The following is a 21718-nucleotide window of genomic DNA, read 5'->3' as shown; positions in this document are numbered from 1 at the left end:
AATTAATGTGAACGGGAAGGAAGAGAGGAGGGTAGGTGGAGGCGAGTGGTTACAAGTGGTTACGAGTCAAAAGCAATGTTAAAGAGGTGGGCTTTCAGTCTAGATTTAAAGGTGGCCAAGGATGGGGCAAGACGTAGGGGCTCAGGAAGTTTATTCCAGGCGTAGGGTGCAGCGAGACAGAAGGCGAGAAGTCTGGAGTTGGCAGTAGTGGAGAAGGGAACAGATAAGAAGGATTTATCCATGGAGCGGAGTGCCCGGGAAGGGGTGTAGGGAAGGCGAGTGTGGAGAGATACTGGGGAGCAGCAGAGTGAGTACATTTATAGGTTAGTAGAAGAAGTTTGAACAGGATGCGAAAATGGATAGGGAGCCAGTGAAGGGTCTTGAGGAGAGGGGTAGTATGAGTAAAGCGACCCTGGCGGAAGACGAGACGGGCAGCAGAGTTTTGAACCGACTGGAGGGGGGAGAAGTGACTAAGTGGGAGGCCAGCAAGAAGCAGATTGCAGTAGTCTAAACGAGAGGTGACAAGGGTGTGGATGAGGGTTTTGGTAGAGTGCTCGGAAAGAAAGGGGCGGATTTTACGGATGTTGTAAAGAAAGAAACGACAGGTCTTGGCAATCTGCTGGATATGAGCAGAGAAGGAGAGAGAAGAGTCAAAGATAACCCCAAGATTTCGAGCTGAGGAGACAGGGAGAATGAGAGAGCCATCAACAGAAATAGAAAATGGGGGGAGCGGGGAGGTGGGTTTGGGGGGGAAAATGAGAAGCTCGGTTTTGGTCATATTTAATTTCAGGTGGCGTTGAGACATCCAGACAGCAATGTCAGACAAGCACGCTGAAACTTTGGTTTGGATGCAAGGTGAGATATCAGGGGTAGAAAGGTAGGAAAAGCCATGGGATGAGATTAATGAACCAAGGGAAGAAGTGTAGGAGGGGACCAAGAACAGAACCCTGAGGTACGCCGACAGGCAGAGGGATAGAAGTAGAAGAGGATCCACCAGAGTGAACACTAAAGGTGCGGAGGGAGAGGTAGGAAGAGAACCAGGAAAGGACAGAGCCCTTGAATCCAAGTGAGGACAGGGTATCGAGAAGTATGCTGTGATCGACAGTGTCAAAAGCAGCGGAACGATCAAGAAGAATGAGGATGGAATATTGACCTCTGGATTTAGCCAGTAATAGGTCATTGGAGACTTTAGTAAGCGCAGTTTCGGTTGAGTGGAGAGGGCGAAAACCAGATTGTAGTGGGTCAAGAATAGCATGTGAGGAGAGAAAATCAAGGCAGCGGCGGTGAACAGCACGCTCAAGTAATTTGGAGAGAAAAGGAAGGAGGGAGATGGGTCGGTAATTAGAGGGACAAGTAGGGTCGAGTGAAGGCTTCTTAAGGAGAGGTGTGACCACAGCATGTTTAAAGGCAGCAGGGACAGTCGCAGTGGAAAGTGAGAGCCCAGAACATGGCGGCCAGACTCATATTTGGAAAATCAAAATACAAAAGTGCAAAACCCCTATGAGAGAATCTACACTGGCTCCCACTCAAAGAACATATCACATTCAAAATATGTACCCTAGTACATAAAATCATCCATGGCGATGCCCCAGCCTACATGTCAGACTTGATAGACCTACCACCCAGGAATGCTAAGAAATCATCTCGCACATTCCTTAATCTTCATTTCCCCAACTGTAAAGGTCTAAAATACAAATTAATGCACGCATCAACCTTTTCCTATATGAGCACGCAATTCTGGAACACATTGCCACGCAACCTAAAAGCGACCTATGAACTGACCAACTTCCGTAAACTACTAAAGACCCATCTCTTCGACAAGATATACCACAAAGATAAAATCATGTGAAACTCATACATATATCCAGAAATGTTAATAATGCCTTCTATTATATTACTATCATGCATTCCATTACCATGCAACATCCTTCTGTAACACCAAATGTCTATTCTCTTATCATTTCCATTATCCATGATGTTTTGTAAGCCACATTGCGCCTGCAAAGAGGTGGGAAAATGTGGGATACAAGTGCAAATAAATAAAAAAAATGTCAAGGATTATGGGGTCTTCTTGGTTGTGGATCCAAGTTTCACTGATGAATATTATGTCTAAGTTGTCATGAGTAATATCCAGTCTGTTATTGTTTTCATTTTGTTTATTACTGATCTAGCGTTTATATATCCAATTTGGATCTGTTTGAAGGTATTGTCTACGGTGGATACTAATGAAATATTTATTAGTTGACATGTGATCAGTGTATTGGGTGTGTTTGGATTCTTTTCAGCTGTTTTTTTTTTGTTTTTATTTGGGTGATGAAGATTTTCCAAGGTAAGGTCTGGTTGCAATTGATGATAGTAACTTAATCTGTTCGTTCTGTGTTGGGTGTGTATTATGGGGATAATATGTTGTTCTTCTTGGGATAAGACACCTGTTATGGGCCAGGCTGTGTAGTCTTAGGATTAATTTTGTGGCATTCATATTGTTTATTCTTATGTGTGGTGGTGTTATTTTTGTTGATGTACTGGTTTAGGTTCTTGTGGGCTGGGTTTTTATTTTCTGGGTGTTGGTTCTAGTTTTTGGGTTTGTTTGTTTGGCTGATCTCACTATTAGGCTGCCCTTCTAATGTTTCTGCCTTTGTCCAAGTCTCTGTTTGCTCTCTCTCTGCTGACTGGGATCGTTCAAGGCAATGAGCTCTGTCTTGGGCCAATTTGGGTTGTGATGAGGTGAACTACAGTGGTGGTATAATGCGTTGGTTTTGGTCTCTGTTCAAGCTTTAGTGGTGAGATGCAGTGGTTCCAGCCTTTGCATTAGTTATTGTGGGGCATTTCCTCCAGTTGAGGATCCATCTCTGCTGGCTCCAATGCGACCTGGCGCGGCCCAGGGCATTGGACTTCGTTCAAACTGTTGTGCCTTCAGGGCTACTGGGTTCACTGGAGGTGGTTCCACCTCTCGAGTGCCCTCTATTCTCCGGGAAAGCACCCGTACATTCAAAGATGAGACAGTTCCTTTCCTGATCTAGACCACATGCACAGTACCGGCCACGGTCTCTCTGCTCGTCCCTCGACCAGGGGGACCAAGAGCCTGAGTTACCAATGAACCGAAAATTGGGAGTTGCTCGCTGCTGACCGCCCGGACCTCCATTCACCTCTCGTTGTGTCAGGTGAAGTGCGGAGGTCCTGGGCCTTGCACCTTAACTCGATCTCGGCTTCCCTGTTCTCTCATGCACGGCTGTCGCCATTTCCAGAAACTTCTTAAGAACAGGGTGAAAAAGAACATGTCCACTGGAATTCCAAATACAGTACAGTCTCGATTATCTGACGTAAATGGGACAGACTCGTTGTCGGAAATATGAAAAATCAGATAATATAGAAAACAATGCATAAACCGATTTTCAGAGCCCACCAGCTAATATTAGCACAGAAATAGGACCGCACAGAAATAGGACCGCATAAATAGGTGTCCTATCTTTATGCTCTAATCCATGGCCAGTTAGCTCTGAATATTGAGTTAACTGGGCATTTTCTAGTCTGCTTTAAATAACGGATATTCAATGCCAGCGACCGGATATGGCCTGGCATTGAATATCCAGGTTTCACGCTGGTGGTGGATATCAACAGCGCTGCCCGCCACCAGCTGAATATCAGGGGAAGGTCCATAAGTACTTTGCATGCCCACATTATCTTCAAAAAGTTTGAGGGCATGTTTTAGACATTGAATTGAAATCCAGTGATCTCTAGATAAGAACTAAAATTGTATAAATGCTCAAAAGAGTATCCAAATATGTTATACAATGATACATTAACAATTTAGAAACACCTCTTGGTTCAGCAATTTAGCATCCTATCTCTTACACTTAAAACTGTGAACTGTGATAAAAACTGAATGAAGTAGAGATAGAAAAAAACAAGTTACTTATCTGTAGCAAGTGTTCTCAGTAACAGCAGGATACAAGACTTTACAGCATGGATGACAGCAGCAATGGAGCCCATGTGAGGGAAGCCATGAAGAGGCATTTTCGATATAATGTCTAAGTCAGAATTGAGACGTTTTGATGAAAACGTCTCAACGCCCCTCCCCCCCAATCTAGTTCACAGCCATAATCGAGCCAGAAAAACGTTTAAATTTCTGGTTTGATTATGGCTTTGAGCTAGATGTTTTCATGCTCAACATGTCCGTCTGTAAGTCCCATTTTTGAAAAAAAAAAAAAAGCCCCGGGGAAAAACAAAGAAAAATAAACCATTGTCTGGCAGCAATCCTAGTAAATTGGCCACATAGACATCACAGAAGTGCTGAGGGGAAGCCTAGTGATCAGTGCAGTGGACTTCACATAAAGGGACCTAGGTATAAATACCAGCTAAACCCCTTCATATTGTATAATGAGCCTTCCAGGAACAGAGAAAGCCTACTATACCTAAAGGTCCACCACTACAGTAGCCCTCAGGTTTGGAGGACACATATATTTAGGTACAAGTGTTAGAAGATCAGTTTACCCAGGGCCGTGCCAATGCAGTAAGCGGGGTAAGCAAGGCAGGGGGGCGCCTGCCTTCGAGGGGCGCTGCTGCCCTGCGGTCCCTGCCTTCCACTCACTTGCAAAATCTTTTACCAGAAATTGCAAACCGGAAGTGATGCCGCAGTATTCACCGAGGCAGGCAAGCTCTTCAAGTTATTTGACAGAATGCAACCAAATTGCTATATATGCTGTGGTTTGGGGCTAACTCCTCACTCAGGGTGAGCTTCAGAGCTTGAACAGCATTCAAATTAAAGAGAACCTGAAATTTTTAAAGTGCTAAAAATAAGTTTTAAAAGTATTTGTATTAAATCTAATTGCAGAATTCAAGTGCTGGGAGTCTGTACTTGGTTGTCATATGCTCAGATTTGTTTAAATCATATGCAAATTAGTCCGTTTTGGGGAGGTTGTCATTTGCATATTTATGAATAAAAAATGATGGAAGTGTTTACAGCCTTAATGTTAGGGCATGGCTCTGATCAAAAGTGTGAAGTTTGGTCCAAAAACGAAGGGTTTATCTAGTGTTTTTCACTAAAAATTCCCATTACAGTGTCTGTATGTTAATCTGCAGTCAAATAGAGCTCTCTGATTGGATGATCAGCTTCTGTTAGCAATCTGCCGGGAAGGGAACAGAGTGAGACAGCAACTGACCGTCGGTTTGGCCAAGAGAGACATAGAGACATGCAGCTGTGAGTTCCTGTGTGTGTTGACTGAAATTATAAAAGACTGCCAGATTATGTGGTAAATGAGAAAATATGAATGAAAAGAGGTTGGTGGAGATTGAAGTTTGAGGTTTCTCTAGTGAAAAAGGATCTGAATATTTCAGGATTACTTGAAGTTTATGAAGAATAGAAAAGGGTGAATTTCAGTTTAAGAGTGTTTAAATCCTATAAGCTATATAAAGGCTAGGTAGATTTAAGTGACTGTAAGCAAGGAAACCTTAATATTTGATCTGAAATAAATATTTGATCTGAGATAGTTGATCAGAGACAAATGTTTGATCTGAATTATATCCTTTGGTGCAAAGGAGATTAGAAAAAGAATCTTTGGAAACTAAGAGGACTTTGCTCACATTTTGAATTAGCATTCCTATTTTGAGTTGGAAATCTGTGAAGTGTTATGAAAATACATTTTGCTTTAATGAAATTGCTAAACTTTAGAGTCAGAGACTTATCAATGAGGGATACATACAGTGCTATGTTTTCCTGAGGTCCGGCTTACTTGCCTGCTCCCTTCTGTTCCTGCTCTGCTAGACGGAGGGGGGGGGGGGGGGCGCCAACTGATAGTCTGCAGGGGGGCACCAGAGACCCTAGGCACGGCCCTGAGTTTACCCAACTGAATACCCTCCCAATGCTATGCATTGTATAAGTGACAGGTGCTCAGTGTATACAACTTTGCTTGGAAATTAATGTATGGCTTTTAAATAGCTCAAATTAATAGATACACAAATTAACAAATGTAATTAAAGTCTGATTAAAGAAATATGTAGAAACTTACAATCTCTGTGTTTCAATAAGACGTTATTTTAATGTTTCCACGCAGAGGCGATACCACATATTTACTCTAGCTTACCCCCAATTTGGTTAATGGACTTAGACTTTGCTAGTTGTTGTCAAGCCAGTACTGTTCTATAAAGAGTCTGATTTTTTTTTTAATGTTTAAATCTGTTTATTGACAAAGTTCAGAAAGTACATACGTAACATGTAACAAGAAACTTTACTAATACAGCAATCAGCTACCAATACTTCTTTTGTCGTCAGTTGTTTTCTCTTTTATCTCCAATAAACCCACCCCTCCCCCCCATCCTCCCTAATCTCTCTTATTAATATGTGAATAACATGGAGTGATGAAATGCAAAATACATCCAGGCGAATTGATACCATTTAACAAAGTGGTGGTTTTCCAATATATACTACCAAAATGGAACCTTAATTATTTGTCTCAGGTTCCCTTCCAAATTCTTCAACCCCATATTCCCACCTCCCCCCCCCCCCCCTCAACACTGATAAAATGTTTAACCGTAGGGCATCCTAATTAAGAAGAGGAAGAGTAACCCATAGTGGTTCCCACATTGCCCAGAATCTCTGGCCTGGGACACTCTCAAGATCCGGAACCCCACATCGATCCAGGCGCATCTGAGATATTAACTGGGACCTCCAAGCTTGCAAGGAGGGTTCTAGGGTGGACCGCCATACCTTCAGAATGGCTGTAATCCCAAACAATATGGCTATCTGAATAAATCCACTAAAACCCTCAGGTGGGTCGGATGAGAATTGATATCTATGAAAGAGTAATAAAGGATCACACACCAAAGTACAGTCCCACATACGGTCCACTCCCTGTAACAAATCCTTCCAAAATTGTTGTATAAATGGACACCACCAGAACATATGCCCTAATGTGGCGAGCTCTTCTTCACACTTTGGACACCTCCCACTATTCGAGAACGTTGCGCGTAGCTCCCTGTGGGGTGATATATGTAACCTCAGAAGCCACTTATATAGCCTCTCCCTCTGTGGTATTGAGAGCCTCCGTATATATAAAGATTTAAAATAATATCTACACAACTCAGCTGACACCTCACACCAAGTGCATATAATCCACCTCCGCCGCAGTGTCTTTCAAGAATTGATGATGACATTTCAGAGGGACTGATTGTTGCGCTCCCAACGAATAGGCCTCTGACAGTACTTCCACAACATCCTCCGTCAAGTCCGTCCATGTCAAAGACCTGACATAATGCTTTAGTTGAATGTACTCAAAATAATGCCCAGGGGGGGATACCGTATTGCGACTGCAACTCTGAGTATGTACGCATACGGCCTTCATCTGTATCTACATGTGCTAAGTATATAATTCCCCTCTTTGCCCACATTCCGAACACACTTTTCCCCTGTCCAGGAGGGAATGCCGGATTGTTACATATCAAGAGCCAGGGTGAGCTGACCGCCGAGAACTGATGTCGCCTACACAACCATCGCCAGGTCGCTCGTAAAGGCTTCAATAAAGGGTGTCTCATAAAAGCATGCTTTGGAAGGGTGCCTACCTGAATGAAGATGACTGAAATGTACGTCCGGGAATATGGCTACCTCCTCGGATGTGAAAGAGAAGTCAGATGGACCCCTATACCAATCATTTATATGGTGCATCGCACATGCAATTGTTAGAAATCTAATATTCAAAAGGCCCATTCCCCCCCCCCCCCCCGTCCCTCGGTGTCGAAATCATGTCTATCGGGAGTCGGGGTCGTTTTCCTTGCCACAAGAAATCCTGTAAGAGTCTCTTCAAAGCTCGCTCGTCACGATGTTTAAGAAAGGGGGGGAAGTTGCTGAAACACATACAGTCATTTAGGAGCTAAGACCATATTAAATAAAGTAATCTGTCCCCACAGCGAGAGAGGAAGGGCTCTCCATACTGCCAACCTACTCCGAGTCAGGTCCAGCAACGGAATAACATTAGCTTCATACAAGGCCCCTTTATCCCTGGTAATAGATACCCCTAAGTACAGCATTTTCAAATCCACCCATTCAGGGCCACCAAGAGACTGGGCCAGGCCCGGGACAAGGCCACCCCGGGGCCCCCCACACCCGAGGTCACAGGGCCCCCCCTCCACCCGCCACCGGGCCCTCTCTCCACCCCCGGGCCCTCTGCACTGACCTTAAACGCCTCACCTTCGAAAGCGCAGCAACAAGCAGCGGCAGACCACTCCTTCCTTCTGTGTCCCACCCTCGCGGAAGTTACAACAGGTGAGGGCGGGACATGGAAGGAAGGAGTGGTCTGCTGCTGCTTGCTGCGCTTTCGAAGGTGAGGCGCTTAAGTTCAATGCCAGAGAGTGACGGAGGGCAGGCGGGCCGGACTGTGGCGGTGGCGCCGGCCCCCCCCCCCCCCCGGAGGCCTAGGCCCGGGGAATTTTGTCCCCCCTGTCCCCCCCTCTCAGCGGTCCTGCACCCATTTAAGTGGGAACTCCCCTTTCCAGGATCTTTTTGTCTCTTTGTCCAAGGCCAATACTCCTGACTTATGATGGTTTAGGGTGAATCATCCTGACAAGGCCCCATATTCCCGAATCAAATCTAAGGTACATGTGAGAGAGGGCTGGGGGTCAGATATGATAAGCAAAATGTCGTCAGCATATGCAAGGGCTTTCACCTCCTGTCCTCCCACCTGTACTCCCCGCACCCTGACACTGGAGTTCAACGAGCGGAGCAAAGGCTCCAAAGCTATATCAAACAGTAGCGGGGACAGAGGGCACCCCTGCCTAATTCCCCTAAGCACTTCAAAACTCTCAGACTGACCTCCATTAACTGCTATGTATGCTTCCATCCCATTGTATAATGCCCTCACCGCCTGCGTAAAACCCCTAGGCAAGCCCACCCAGTCAAGAACTTCAAACAAAAATCCCCACCCCACTCAGTCAAATGCCTTAGCTGCGTCTAAATTAACTACTATCGTCGGGTCTTTGTGATAAATGCTATAGGCCATCGCTAGCAAAACTTTATGTATATGCATGACCGAGTGGCGCTTGGGGACGAAGCCAACTTGCACGGGCCCGACCAAATCCAGGAGATGGGTCATCAATCTATCAGCTAAGATCTTTGCTAGTAATTTAATGTCCACATTAATTAAAGAAATGGGATGATATGACTCAGGCTCTTCAGGTGCCTTCCCTGGTTTTTGCAGAAGAGAGATCCGCGCCGTATTCTCAAATGCTGGGAATCTCCCCTCCTCAACAACCGATTGATGATATTCAAACAATGGTCCCACTAGCGAGTGTTGTAGTATTTTATAAAACTCTCCGGAGAACTCATCCACCTCCGGTGCCGATAAGGATTTTAACCTTTTGATAGCTCGTTGCAACTTGCAAGTTGCAATGGTGACTCCAACCTCTTCACTGCCTCTTCATTAAGACGAGGCATTCCAGCCCTCTCCAAAAATTTCCTCACCTCCCCTCTTTCTAATTTCCCATCCTGTGCATAAAGCTGTTGAAAATGCTCTCGTAATATTTTTTTGTATGAAATCAGGCCTGATTAGCCTTCAAAACTGATATCGTCCAATTTCCTCCTCGTGCCTTTACCAACCGGGCCAACATACCCCCCGATCTATTACCAAATCTGGCAAAGCGGTACTTCTGAAATACTAAAGATCGTTGAGTTTGTTCATGTAATAGGGAGTTGATGGTCACTTGTATCGACTGATAATTATCCCTATGGGTCACCGTAGGGGAGGCTATGTACATGCGCTTGGCTCGTCTCAGTTGCCGGTTTAAATGGACAATGCTGGCCGTGAGTCTCTTACGCATTGCTGCCACATAAGCGATCAGTTCTCCCCACAGACCTGCCTTGGCAGCGCACCAAAATAATTACGGGTTAGATTTATGTACTTTATTATGTGCTACATAATCTTACATGCAGAAATTTTTGAAACTCTTTATCCCTGGATAAGTAACCCGGAAATCTCCAGCCACTATTTAAGTTGAAACACCTCGGGGCTTCCAGATCAAACCATACCGGAGCATGGTCTGAGACCACCACCTCCTCTAGCCCAGATTTTAGAACCCAGGGAAAAAGATCTGTAGCCACCAGCATATAATCAAGGCGGGCCCATGAGCCATGAGCTCTCAATCTGTGTGTAAAGTCTCGCCCATCTGGATGCAGTAACCTCCACACATCTACCACAGAGAGAGAAGCAGCAAACTCTCTTAACATCCCTCTTTCTCTCCGCCCCGTGAATCCCCCCTGCCTTGCACCTGTACAATCCTCTATTGGATCCATCAATGTGTTCATATCTCCTACAATAATTAATGATTTCCCTTGATAAGGAAGAAGATCTTTCAGCAATCCTGGAAAAAACTGAGTATCATAGGGTGTGGGGGCATAGATATTCAAAAGATACACTTCTCTCCCTTGCAACCATAATTTAATCAGAATGTAGCGGCCCTGAGAGTCTTCTAAGACTGTCTTAGCAGTGCATGCCAGTTGTTTATGGAATAATATGGCTACGCCTCCTTTGAGCCGATCCGAAGAGACACATTTAATTTGCCCCACCCAACCTTGTTTAAGTTTATGATGCTCTTGGTCAGTGAGCTTGGTTTCTTGAAGACAGGCTATATCCACTTTGAGGCGCTTCAAGTGTGATAAGATCTTCCGTTTAATCGGGGAGGAAATCCCCCCCCCCCCCACACACAGTCCCCAGCTCAGCTTGTAAACAAATATTAGAACCCCCCGGTCCCAGCCCTGCCCCGGGGGCTTGATGTGTCTTGTTTACTCTCTTCATAACTCGTTTCCTAATATCCCACTCCAATAAATAATACGTATGTTCTTTCACCCTCTCATCAGGACGCCCTACTTGTCTCAGGATCTCACTCCCCTTCCCCCCCTCCCAAAATCTCCCCATCTCCCCTTTCCCTTCTTCTTTTCCCTCCCAACGCTTCTCACTACGAACCCCTCCCTCTTCCCCTAGTGTTATTCCCCCTTTAATTCCTCTCTTAATATCTGATGGATAAATACCCATCAGCCCGGTCACTATCATGCTAGGCTCCCCCCCCTCCTTTCGCAAATATACTTTATCATTACCCAGAACACTTTCCCCCCCCCCCCCCCCCCGCAACCTCTTGAACCTGATAACCTTCATGCTTCAACGTCAGACATGCACTCCGCCAGAGTCCATGTAGATTCCAAGTCCTCCAACTTCTTCCATTCACCATGACTGAAAATCATAGCTTGTTGCATATTGTCGACTTCTGCCAGGCTGCCAAAATGTCATTTCATGAGAAGCTCCACTGCTCCTCTGAGAATTTATCAGGCCATGCTGCCCTGCAGTTCTTTATTCAAAAAATCCTGTGCTTCCGACTCCGTTTCAAAAGATCTCCACCTCCCTTCGTGCTGTATCTTCAAAATTGAAGGGTAGAAGAGCATGAAGCAAATTTTCTTCTCCACCATTGAGGAGCAGATTTTTTTTTTGTTACATTTGTACCCCGCGCTTTCCCACTCATGGCAGGCTCAATGTGGCTTACATATTGTATACAGGTACTTATTTGTACCTGGGGCAATGGAGTCACAAGGAGCTGCCTGTGCCTGAAGTGGGAATCCAACTCAGTTCCTCAGTTCCCCAGGACCAAAGTCCACCACCCTAACCACTAGGCCACTCCTCCACTTGGATGGAAGCGCCATCTTTTCTCCTGTACTCCCACCGAGTAATCTTGAAAGATTCTAATCTGGGCACCTTCATACATTAGGGTATCACGCTTCATCCTGTAGCCTCTCAATATTTCTTCTTTGTGAAGGTAATTATGTACTTTTATTATAATCACCCATGATCATTGCTTTTCAGGTTGTGGACTCCCAACTCTGTGGGCGCGTTCGATACACAGCGCCCCATAACTGTCTGAGAGGGCAAACTCTTTACAAAACCACTGCTCTAAGAAATGCCCCAATGATTTCTCCTGCAGTTTCTCTGGCATTCCAACTATTCTCAAATTGCACCTTCTGGTTCGATTTTCAATATCTTCCAGCTTTTCTTGCTGAGTTCGTATCTGCTCTTTTAGGCACGAAATCTCCGGTTCGCATTGGGCCCATGTGTCCTCCAGCTCCAATACCCGGCATTCCGCCTCGGTCGTGCGATTTACTGTTTTGGTCAGCACCCCATCTAATTTTTCCAATTGTCCCACCAACAGATCAAATCGGGGGGGGGGGGGGGGGGGCTAGCTGTTTATTTGAAAACTCACCGCTGCCGTCGTCTTTCGCCGCTGCCATCTTAGAAGTAGCATTTGGCGATGAGGATTTTTCTTTTTCTGGTTTAAGTCCACGACTTGGTGCTTCGGATGGCATCGGAACAAGATATTGGTCCATATACTGGTGCTCGCAATTACTGGAAGAAGTGTAGCATCCAATACCAGTCTGGGTTTGCGTTAGAAATTCAAGTTAGGAGCGAGGACCCCGGAGAATCGCTGGAACACACAGCCACTACTCGCAATGCATCACGTGACCTCCTCAAAGAGTCTGATTTTAAAACAGAATTTCACTGTAGCAGCATTTCTGAGGTTAGCTCAATCTGAATAGGAATGTCTCACCTTTTCCTAGGGAGAAATCCTTGCTCTCCCCTCTTGGCAAGACATCTCTCTCCATGGCACATTTTTCCAGTTCCTCTGCTGGGCTAGTGTCCACAATTTTTCACATACTCCAACTCACTCACTCTCTCTCTCTCTCTCTCTCACTCATATCCAAGATATCCTGTGTTATATAGGATTTGTCTCCATAGCTATTAATAGTATGTATCATTGGCTATTGACAGGCTAACATGGAAGTAATGGAGCTTGGCAATTCATTATTGATCCATCTTAATGAGGATTATGACATGGGAACTGGTTCTATGATGCAAAGGCCTAGTCATCTTAAGCATTCACAACCCATCTTTGATAGGCCTATCAAAGGGGAGTCTCTGCAGACCTACTTTCTGACCATCTTCATGGGCAGGCATAATTATCCATGATCATCATGACCCTACTGACCTAGCATCATGATTCTTCTGTCCCATGATCTCACAGTAAGTTCAGCTCCATGTTGCAATGCTGTTTGATACACCAGCCTGGATCAATAATGCTAACAGCTTAATTCTCCTAAAAACACAGTTCAGGCCTGGTCTGAACAGCTAGGAAGCAAAGCCTAATTTAACCTAACTTCCCTATAGCCTATAGGCCCAAAACTAACCATAACACTGGAGGTATTTTTATTTATTTCGGCATTTAGATACCACATTTTCCAATTAACATTGTTTCAATGTGGCTTACAAAAAATAGAATAGTTACATTTGATGAAATGAGCTGTGTTGGTGGTAGAGGGTCGAATATGTTATTTGCATGTTCATGAAAAACAGTGGTTGAGTATGTCTAGGTTTTCAATGAAAGTAGAGTATTTTAATTGGCGGCTAGTTGCCTGTTGAATTAAACCCTGTAAATGTTTAGGTCTTTTTACCACCTCTACAAATCTTCATATATCAGTTACCCACAATTTGCAGAGATAAAAGACCAAGGCCGCGTCTATGAGAAAAGTAATTTTATTCACTTACCAAGTATTGATACAATTAATTTTCTCATGGGAGGATAGAAATATGCTGGCTGTATCTATCGCTCCAGCATACTGGACTAAAACAGCTATTTTTATACACTTGTTTTTATCAATGATTTACAATGCTTCAACAAGCTATCTTACCCAGGATCATTCTGTCTTCTTTCAAAGTCATCTGGTTTTCCTCACCTGCTAAACCACATTCCCATATTTGTTTATGCTTCCTCGTTTCCCAGGCCTGTTTTGCCTGTAAGGATATCATATCAGATCATAAGTTCCTGGGCCTCACGATTTATGGCCTTTGCCCTTTGACTCTACTCCAAGGTGCATAACTGTGTTTATTATCTACAGTCCCCTCTTGAAGGCCTTTAGTAAGGGCTTCACCTGGTTGAAGTGAGGTGTATGCCCATTGGCTGTCTTAGGTTACAAACCACTTAAATTCCGTTGGCTGGAAAAGGTCCGTCTTACCTGTCCTGGCCAAACGACCTCCTGTATGGGCACTAAGAAGCATATGGGCCTAGATCGTACATGGGGAGATTATGGATACAAGTCATGTTCCATATCCACATAGAAAAATTGTGAGCAGGGATCGGGCTAAGTGTAACAAGACAATGTGGTTATAGTGAAATGTATATTGACCCTCTTCAACCTACCCCGGGCCTTATGCTACTTACAATATCTTCCCATCTAAATGATCCTGGAGGAAGATAACAATGCTAGGCAAAGGAAATCATAAAAGATTTAAACATCATCCTCAACATACATCTTCAATCTGTGTACTTTTTCATACAGAACATAGTGTCCTATGGGTTCTCTCTTACTTAAAGCAGTTTCAATTAAACGTTGTACTAAGTTTCTGATACAAGGTATTACACAACAGCCAAGAAGTACAATTACAGCAATAACAATTATCATTGTGGTTAAACTAGATACTATAAAATATTGTCCATCTTATTACTTATTTGTTGAACCCAAGAAATTACAAGAGTTTGTGAAGAACCCTCTGCAGCAACTTCCTTTAGTTACCACTGTACCGGCTGCAATTACCGATTAACCTTCCTCCCTCAGAAAATATGAATTTGTAAGATTAACCACTTGGTGTTTTTCTTATTTTCTTTGAGATTGTTTTCCTGATCTTGGATCCCCCAATTGTGGACAATTATATATATTGTTGTGAGAAAATATTTTTTCTTTTTCCTTATATTAATTTTTGCTTTTCCTTACATTTACATGATAAATGTGAATGTAATTAAGTAAAATGATAAATAAGAAAATTTTTAAAAAATATTGTCCATCCATCCAGTCCAAGTGGTATCTATACCAGAATTCTTGGCAAGTTCATGTGGCATCTGATTGAGCAGCAATACCTTTAACTGCATCTCGAGTATAATTAATGAAGCGCTGTTGATTATAATAAATGTAATTAATCCAATCAACATTCTTGTTAATAGTGGACCACCAAAACAAAGAGAATTCAAAACCTGCAGCAATTTGGTTTTGGGCCTTGAATTCATCTGGCACCCCCCTTGGTACACCTATAGAGTCAATATAAATTCTATCATCAAAGGAACAAGGGATTTCTTGCTTCTTTCTAGAAGGAACTGGATTATCAACTGATTGGGTTACTAAATGGAATCACTAATTAGACTAGACCACATTTGCCTTGACAGTTGGTGGGCATCATTGAGTATAAGGTTTTTGTTCCACAATATCACCATATGTCTGCCCGAGGATGGGAAAAATCAGAAAAATCAAGGTCAATGGTAGAGGTTAAGGTAGAGTTACATAGTGAAAGGTTACCAATTGAATAAGGATTCAGGACTTTTTACTCTCAGGTTAGACAGATCTCAAAAATTGTCCTAGGGACTGGTGGTCTGAATACCAGGGGTGTTTTTGCTCCTTTGGGTAAGTCAGGGAACAGTAGACTGAGGGAAAGGCAGTGTGGTTCAATAGTTTTACTGGAACCCTGAAGCAGTTTTAACATGCACATGGTTCCATTGTAATCATTTACCGAATTTAAGGCAAAAGGGACTGCTTGAGGCTCAGGGCGAGAAGCAGAACAAACATAACAATCAGATATATTTAAACTCCGGATAGTATACCGAATCCAATCTAGCCACACATGAGCTTCACCGAAACCAGTCTCAAGAATAAAAGTTTCCTTAAGGCTGGTTACGTTGAGGAGCTTAATAGGAACCTTTGCTTCTGAAATTTGAGGTAGTAAGGGATTAAATGAACCAGTATTAGATAATAAGTACAAGGTTACATTTTCCCTCTTCACAATTTGTACAGTCTACTGGTTGTTGGACAAGGGTTATATTATGACATAAGGGATTATTCCAAGCCAATTGTATACTGACTCATTTCAACATAAGTACACAAATAAACATAATATTGACAATCGTTGCCAGTCTAAAGATCCACAATTGGCTATGTTACAAACATCCAATTGTAATGTGACTATCTCATCAGTTAAATTTAACTTCATTGTGGTCTTGACCAGTTATCTTCCCAGAGCGTAGTACCTATCCACGTCTTGGGAATCTAAGTTATTATTGCCAAAAAAGTCCTGGAGATTGAACACATGTGTGCTGATAGATGTAAAAGTATGAATAATAAAAAGCCAATAGATGATATCCTATAACAGTGAGTCCCTAATCATAAACAGAAAGAAAAAATAACAGATAATACAATGTGAAAATTAACAAAAGATAATACAATGTTTTTCTAGCAGTATTAATACCAGCGCGAACACAGCTATGCCCACAAACAGTAGTCCCCAGATAGTAAACTTAAGAGTCTGTGGCTCCAAGCACTGTTGTTTCAGGGTTGTGGGCTGCATGAGGCAAAGATGTCTGTGCAGGACACTGGTTGTCAGTTCGCTGCTGTGGCTGACAGGGCCTCAATTCGGAAAGGTCCAACATAAACAGGATCCATCCATGGGTGCTGTGTTTGCGGTGTACTAGATCTCCTATTTTCAAGGCCTTGGTATTTGCTATACCATCCCCTCTTCTGTCTGGCAGTTCCTGTGAAATGCAAGAGAGAAATATGATTAGAAAGTTATAGTGCAGTGTAGGGATTAGGCCGTGGGGAGGCTCACTCAGGCAGGCATCATGTTGCTTCTAGAAGATTTCCATTTAGAGGGCCGCATGGTGTCCAGGACGGTAAATAATCCATATAATAGTTGTCTGATTCATAAAGAACATGTCATTAACTTAAGGATGTTCTCAGATTTCATTCTTTGCACAGTTGAATATAATAAAAATCTTATTATGTGAACAGAAGCACTATCAAACATGAAACAATCAGTTGCATTAGTAATATTAAAACTGAGTGTGTTAACCGAAGAAAGAAATTAACATATGAGTTTACACCTAGTAAGCAGAAAAGATTTAATCAGAAGAAGAGAACCAAAGAAAGAAATCATCATAACTCAAAATGCAACTTAATTAATTAAAGATTATACAAAAAGGAGTAATATTCCATCAAGTTAAATCAACAGTTTAAATGCTAGAGTTGAACAATTCACCCAATAAATGGAGTATAAAGCACACAAATGAGTCCAACTAAAAGTGTCCTTCCAGCAATGCAGCTGTAGGTTTCACTGTTTGGATACTATTCAGTCCCATATAGATTGGGGCTTGCCACATTTTATGGGTGAAATTCTTTTATACCAGCTGGTCAGGCTGATATGTGTAAACAGGATAACATGATGCTTCCGAAAGGTGTCAATCTTTAGAGTAAATAAGGGTGCTTTGAATGAAAACAATTAAACAAAGCAATGTACTTAATATCTGCCCAGTTTCTTTCAATGCTGTTTTCAGGTTTTATAGTTTATGCTATTCTGGTTATTGTTAATTTAGAATAAAATCAATTGCTATTCTGGTCTTAACTAAAAGAATATATCATAATTCATATACATATCCATGTTCAAAAGATTTCCACATATATTCACGTTGCTCATTCTTTCTAGCTAACTTGCAATATCTTTTCTATACATGCTGTTCCACCAGCCTGCACTCCCTCCATGTGACCACCCACAGCATGCACCGTTAAACAGTTCACACAACTGGCCCATTTCTAGCTCACTACAAATAGACTGTCAAACATTTTTGTAACTTTCTACATAAAATTTTCCAAAATTGATTGGGAAATTGATTCCAACTTCTGCACAAGGTCTCTCCATGTATACTAAACAAAGGATACAGAAAATGGAAGAAAAGAGTTTAACTTTCCAGATGTTTGTAAAGAGTATCTCAAATATATATATATATATATATATATATACATAGTAAATGACGGCAGAAAAAGACCTGCATGGTCCATCCAGTCTGCCCAACAAGACAAACTCATATGTGCTACTTTTTGTGTATACCCTACTTTGATTTGTACCTGTCCTCTTCAGGTGTATATATCTACTATAATAAAACTCACCCTCAACGTTCTGAAGACAACGTTCTGAAGTCACTCAGTCACTCACTAAAGGGTTCATGGATTCATGGTGGTGAAGCCAGAACACTGACCATGTCTCTCTGCCCCGCCCTCGCATGACGGACCAATCAGAAAAAACACCCTCAACATTCTGAAACACAAAGGACCATCACAACACCGTTCCCAGGCAACACTAGGCAACGTAAGACGGACCAATCAGAGGAAACTACATGACAATAAGGGAGGAGCATTCCCCAGCAGAATGGCTCATTATCTGTGCAGCACGGAGAGCACAGAACCACCGCTGGAATGAGAGAAGAATATTCCTGCTGTGGGTATGTGCAAAAATAGACCGGGGAAGGGGGGGGGGAATTTTTAAATGCCTAATGCCAGTACTGAAGAGTGCCAGAGGGCCTATAGCACAGACTATATTTGGGATCGCTTGACATGGAGTCAGAGGAGCCAGAAAACAACGTGCCAGTCACCATCAGGGATGTGGGCGAACAGGACAAGCTGCGGCCCAGCTGGAAGGATTACCCGCGACCCAGGCAGCAGCAAACAGCGACCAAGGAAAGGGGAGGAGTACTCCTTCCATGCCTAGGAATCGCTGGAGACTGGCTGCCAAACTAACGAAACAACCGCACACCGACGCACCACCTCCATCATTCGAAAGGCATCCACTCTTTCTTCAACAGAAATGCAAACTAATAATACAAAACAAAACAAAAGAATACATGGTTTCTCAGGTGGCTGCAGGTAACTCCCCACCCCCTTCCTCTTCCCCTTTTGTCGAAGCGGCCAAGGACGTGCCCAACCATCCCCAGCCTCAGGCAAGCTGTCTCCCACCTCGGGGATTCCCCGAGCACCCGGAAAAAGACGGCGCTGATTCCTGCTGCGCATAAATGTTCCAGCATTCCCCTGCAGCCGGCCTGAAATGGACTAAACATACCGGATCACCCCCCGACGGCCCGAGACCGTGCTCTTCTCCCTTCCGCCAACTTAAAACAACCATCCCCGTCCTCAGGTAAGCCGTCACCCACCTCCAGGATGCCCAGAACCCCAGCCCAATGGAAAAAGATGGCGCTGCTTCCAACAGCACATTTCTCTTCCAGCATTCCCCTACAGCAGCCCTGAAATGGCCAAAAAAATACCGACAAAGAGCGTGCTCCTCTACCTTCCACCCATCTAAAACAACACTGCTGCCTCAGCACAACACAAAAAAAAAACATGGGAAAAAAAAACACTCAACAAAGGCTGACCCCCCCCTACAACCACATTTACATTTCACCAACAGAAAGACCCCCCTCCACAAACCTCCTTGACAGACAAAACCACACACACACAATACAACAGAAACACACCCTCAAAGCCACACACCAATCCAACCCACTTTGTCAGCACAGCACAGCACATCCCCCAACCCCGAAGCAAAAAAACAAAACAAAAAAAGACACACATCAACAACCTGCACACACACCGCACCCTCACACACACTCACTCACACACACAAAAAATAACTCTGTGACACATACACACACACAAAAAAAAAAACCACATGCTAGCGCCGTTTCATTGGTTTCGGAAACGGGCCTTTTTTATTAGTATATATATAAAAGACAACTCCAACGTTCTAATTGAAGCCTCACTTACCTAACGTTCTAAAAGTGAGGCGGCAGAGATCGATTTTCCTACATGAGTGTCAGCCCCGCCCACGCGTCAAACGTGATGATGACGAGGGCGGAGCTATGACACTCACCGAACGTATCCAGCACGGACGCACCACACAAAAACGCAACTCCTCCCCCTGTCACCCTCCCAGGAGTTCAGGCGGAACTGCAAATTAAAAGGATTCCCTGTGGTAGCCGAACACTTTTACCACGCATCCGAAGATTGGTGAGCCGGGGAGGGGGGATCACGAGATCTGCTTCACGCACATAATATGGCCCAAAGAATAATTTTCAGCGCTGGTGCGGAGCAGCTGCAGCCTCCATTGCTCCCCTTCGCTCTACAGTGCAGCCACCGTTGATAAGGAGATATTGGGGCTCTACAACCCGTACACACTTGGCAGACAATCGGTGACCCAATCCGCAGACCACACTTGGTACAACAGGGACAAGCGCCCAACTACACATCCCCAGCAAGACGTCGCCAACCTCCCTCCAACGCACACAACCAGTCAGAGGGCACCATCGCTACAAAGAATAATCCCTGTCTTCAAGTAGCAACGAAGAGGCAGGGAGGGGGCGGGGGCGGGGCCTGCAATACACACATAAGGAGAGCACTCTCTCACATCACAGACGCCATTACATACAAACAAACAATCTGTATCACACACACACACACACACACACACTTTCAATCCCTTTGTTTCTCTCTCTCACACACACTCACTCTCGGACTCAGTCTGTCCCTCTGTCTAACACACACTCACACACACACAAACACTGTCTCTATGGCTGCCCCTGTAGTCCAGCACACACACTCTCTCACAACAGACGGAATTACAGCAAGAGAAGGAGGGGGTCATGCAAATCAGTTCCACACACACACACTCAGTCACACACAGACACTACTACTCTCTGTAACTCTGTGTCACACAAACACACAGTCTATCACACACACACAGACACACTCTTTCAATCCCTCTGTCTCACTCTCACACACACTCACTCTGCGACTCACACATTCTGTCTCTCTGTCTTACACACACACAAACACTGTCTCTATGACCGCCCCTGTGCTCCGGCACACACATTATCACACCACAGACGGAATTACAGCAAGGGGAGGAGGGGGACATGGAAATCAGTACCACACACAAACACACAATCTCTATCACACACACACACTCTTTCACTCCTTCTGTATCACTCTCTCACACACACACACACTCTTTCACTCCCTCTGTATCACTCTCTCACACACACACACACACTCATTCTCATTCTCAAACTCACACAGTCTGTCTCTCTGTCTTACACACACTCTCACACACACACACACACTCTGTCTCAATCACCGCCCCTGTGGTCCTACATAGGGCCTCCTCCTTCCTCATTATACACCCTTCACTATTACTCCATCTCATTACAATATTAACTATTTGGTTAACAAAAAACAACTAATCAATATAACCTTGCTAGCGCCCGTTTCATTACTAACAGAAACGGGCCTTTTTTACTAGTGTGTATATATATATATATATATATATATATATATATATATATATAATAATTCTCACCTCCAACAGGATGTGCTTGGGACCGTGCCTGCCGGAAGTGGTCTGCTAGGCAGGCACGCACTGACATCAGTGACAGACAATTTGGCAAAGCAAAACAATCTGAGTGCTGGCCATTAGGACACAGGGTTGATAGGAGAGTTTTAAAAGACTGAAGGAACCGAAAGTGTTAAATGGGGGGAGGGGGGAGAGTTGTGAATGACTGAAAGACATGCAAATTTGGGACAGGAAAACAATCTCAATGCTGGCCATTAGCACACAAGGTACATAGGACAGTTTTAAAAGACTGAAGGAACCAAAAGTGTTCAGGGGGGGGGCAAGTTCTGAATGAATGAAAGAAATGAAAATTTACGAGAGGAACACAATCTGAATGCCGGGCATTTGTACACAGGGTAGATAGCAGTGGCGTAGCCAGACCAGACATTTTGGGTGGGCCCGGAGCTAATATGGGTGGGCACTATGTATATAGGTATGATGGATTC

The 21718-nt window shown here is 43.8% G+C and overlaps 1 protein-coding gene across 3 annotated transcripts in view; it reads left to right on the top strand.

The window, feature by feature from the left end:
• The window catches only part of LOC115473772 (UDP-glucuronosyltransferase 1-9-like), a 423701-nt gene that overhangs the window by 378158 nt on the left and 23825 nt on the right, over window positions 1-21718 (top strand). The window lies entirely within an intron of this gene.

The sequence above is a fragment of the Microcaecilia unicolor genome, chromosome 7, assembly GCF_901765095.1.
Source record: "Microcaecilia unicolor chromosome 7, aMicUni1.1, whole genome shotgun sequence".
Taxonomy (NCBI): Eukaryota; Metazoa; Chordata; class Amphibia; order Gymnophiona; family Siphonopidae; genus Microcaecilia; species Microcaecilia unicolor.
The sequence above is the reverse complement of the archived record's forward strand: the minus strand, read 5'-3'. Positions and strand labels throughout refer to the sequence as shown.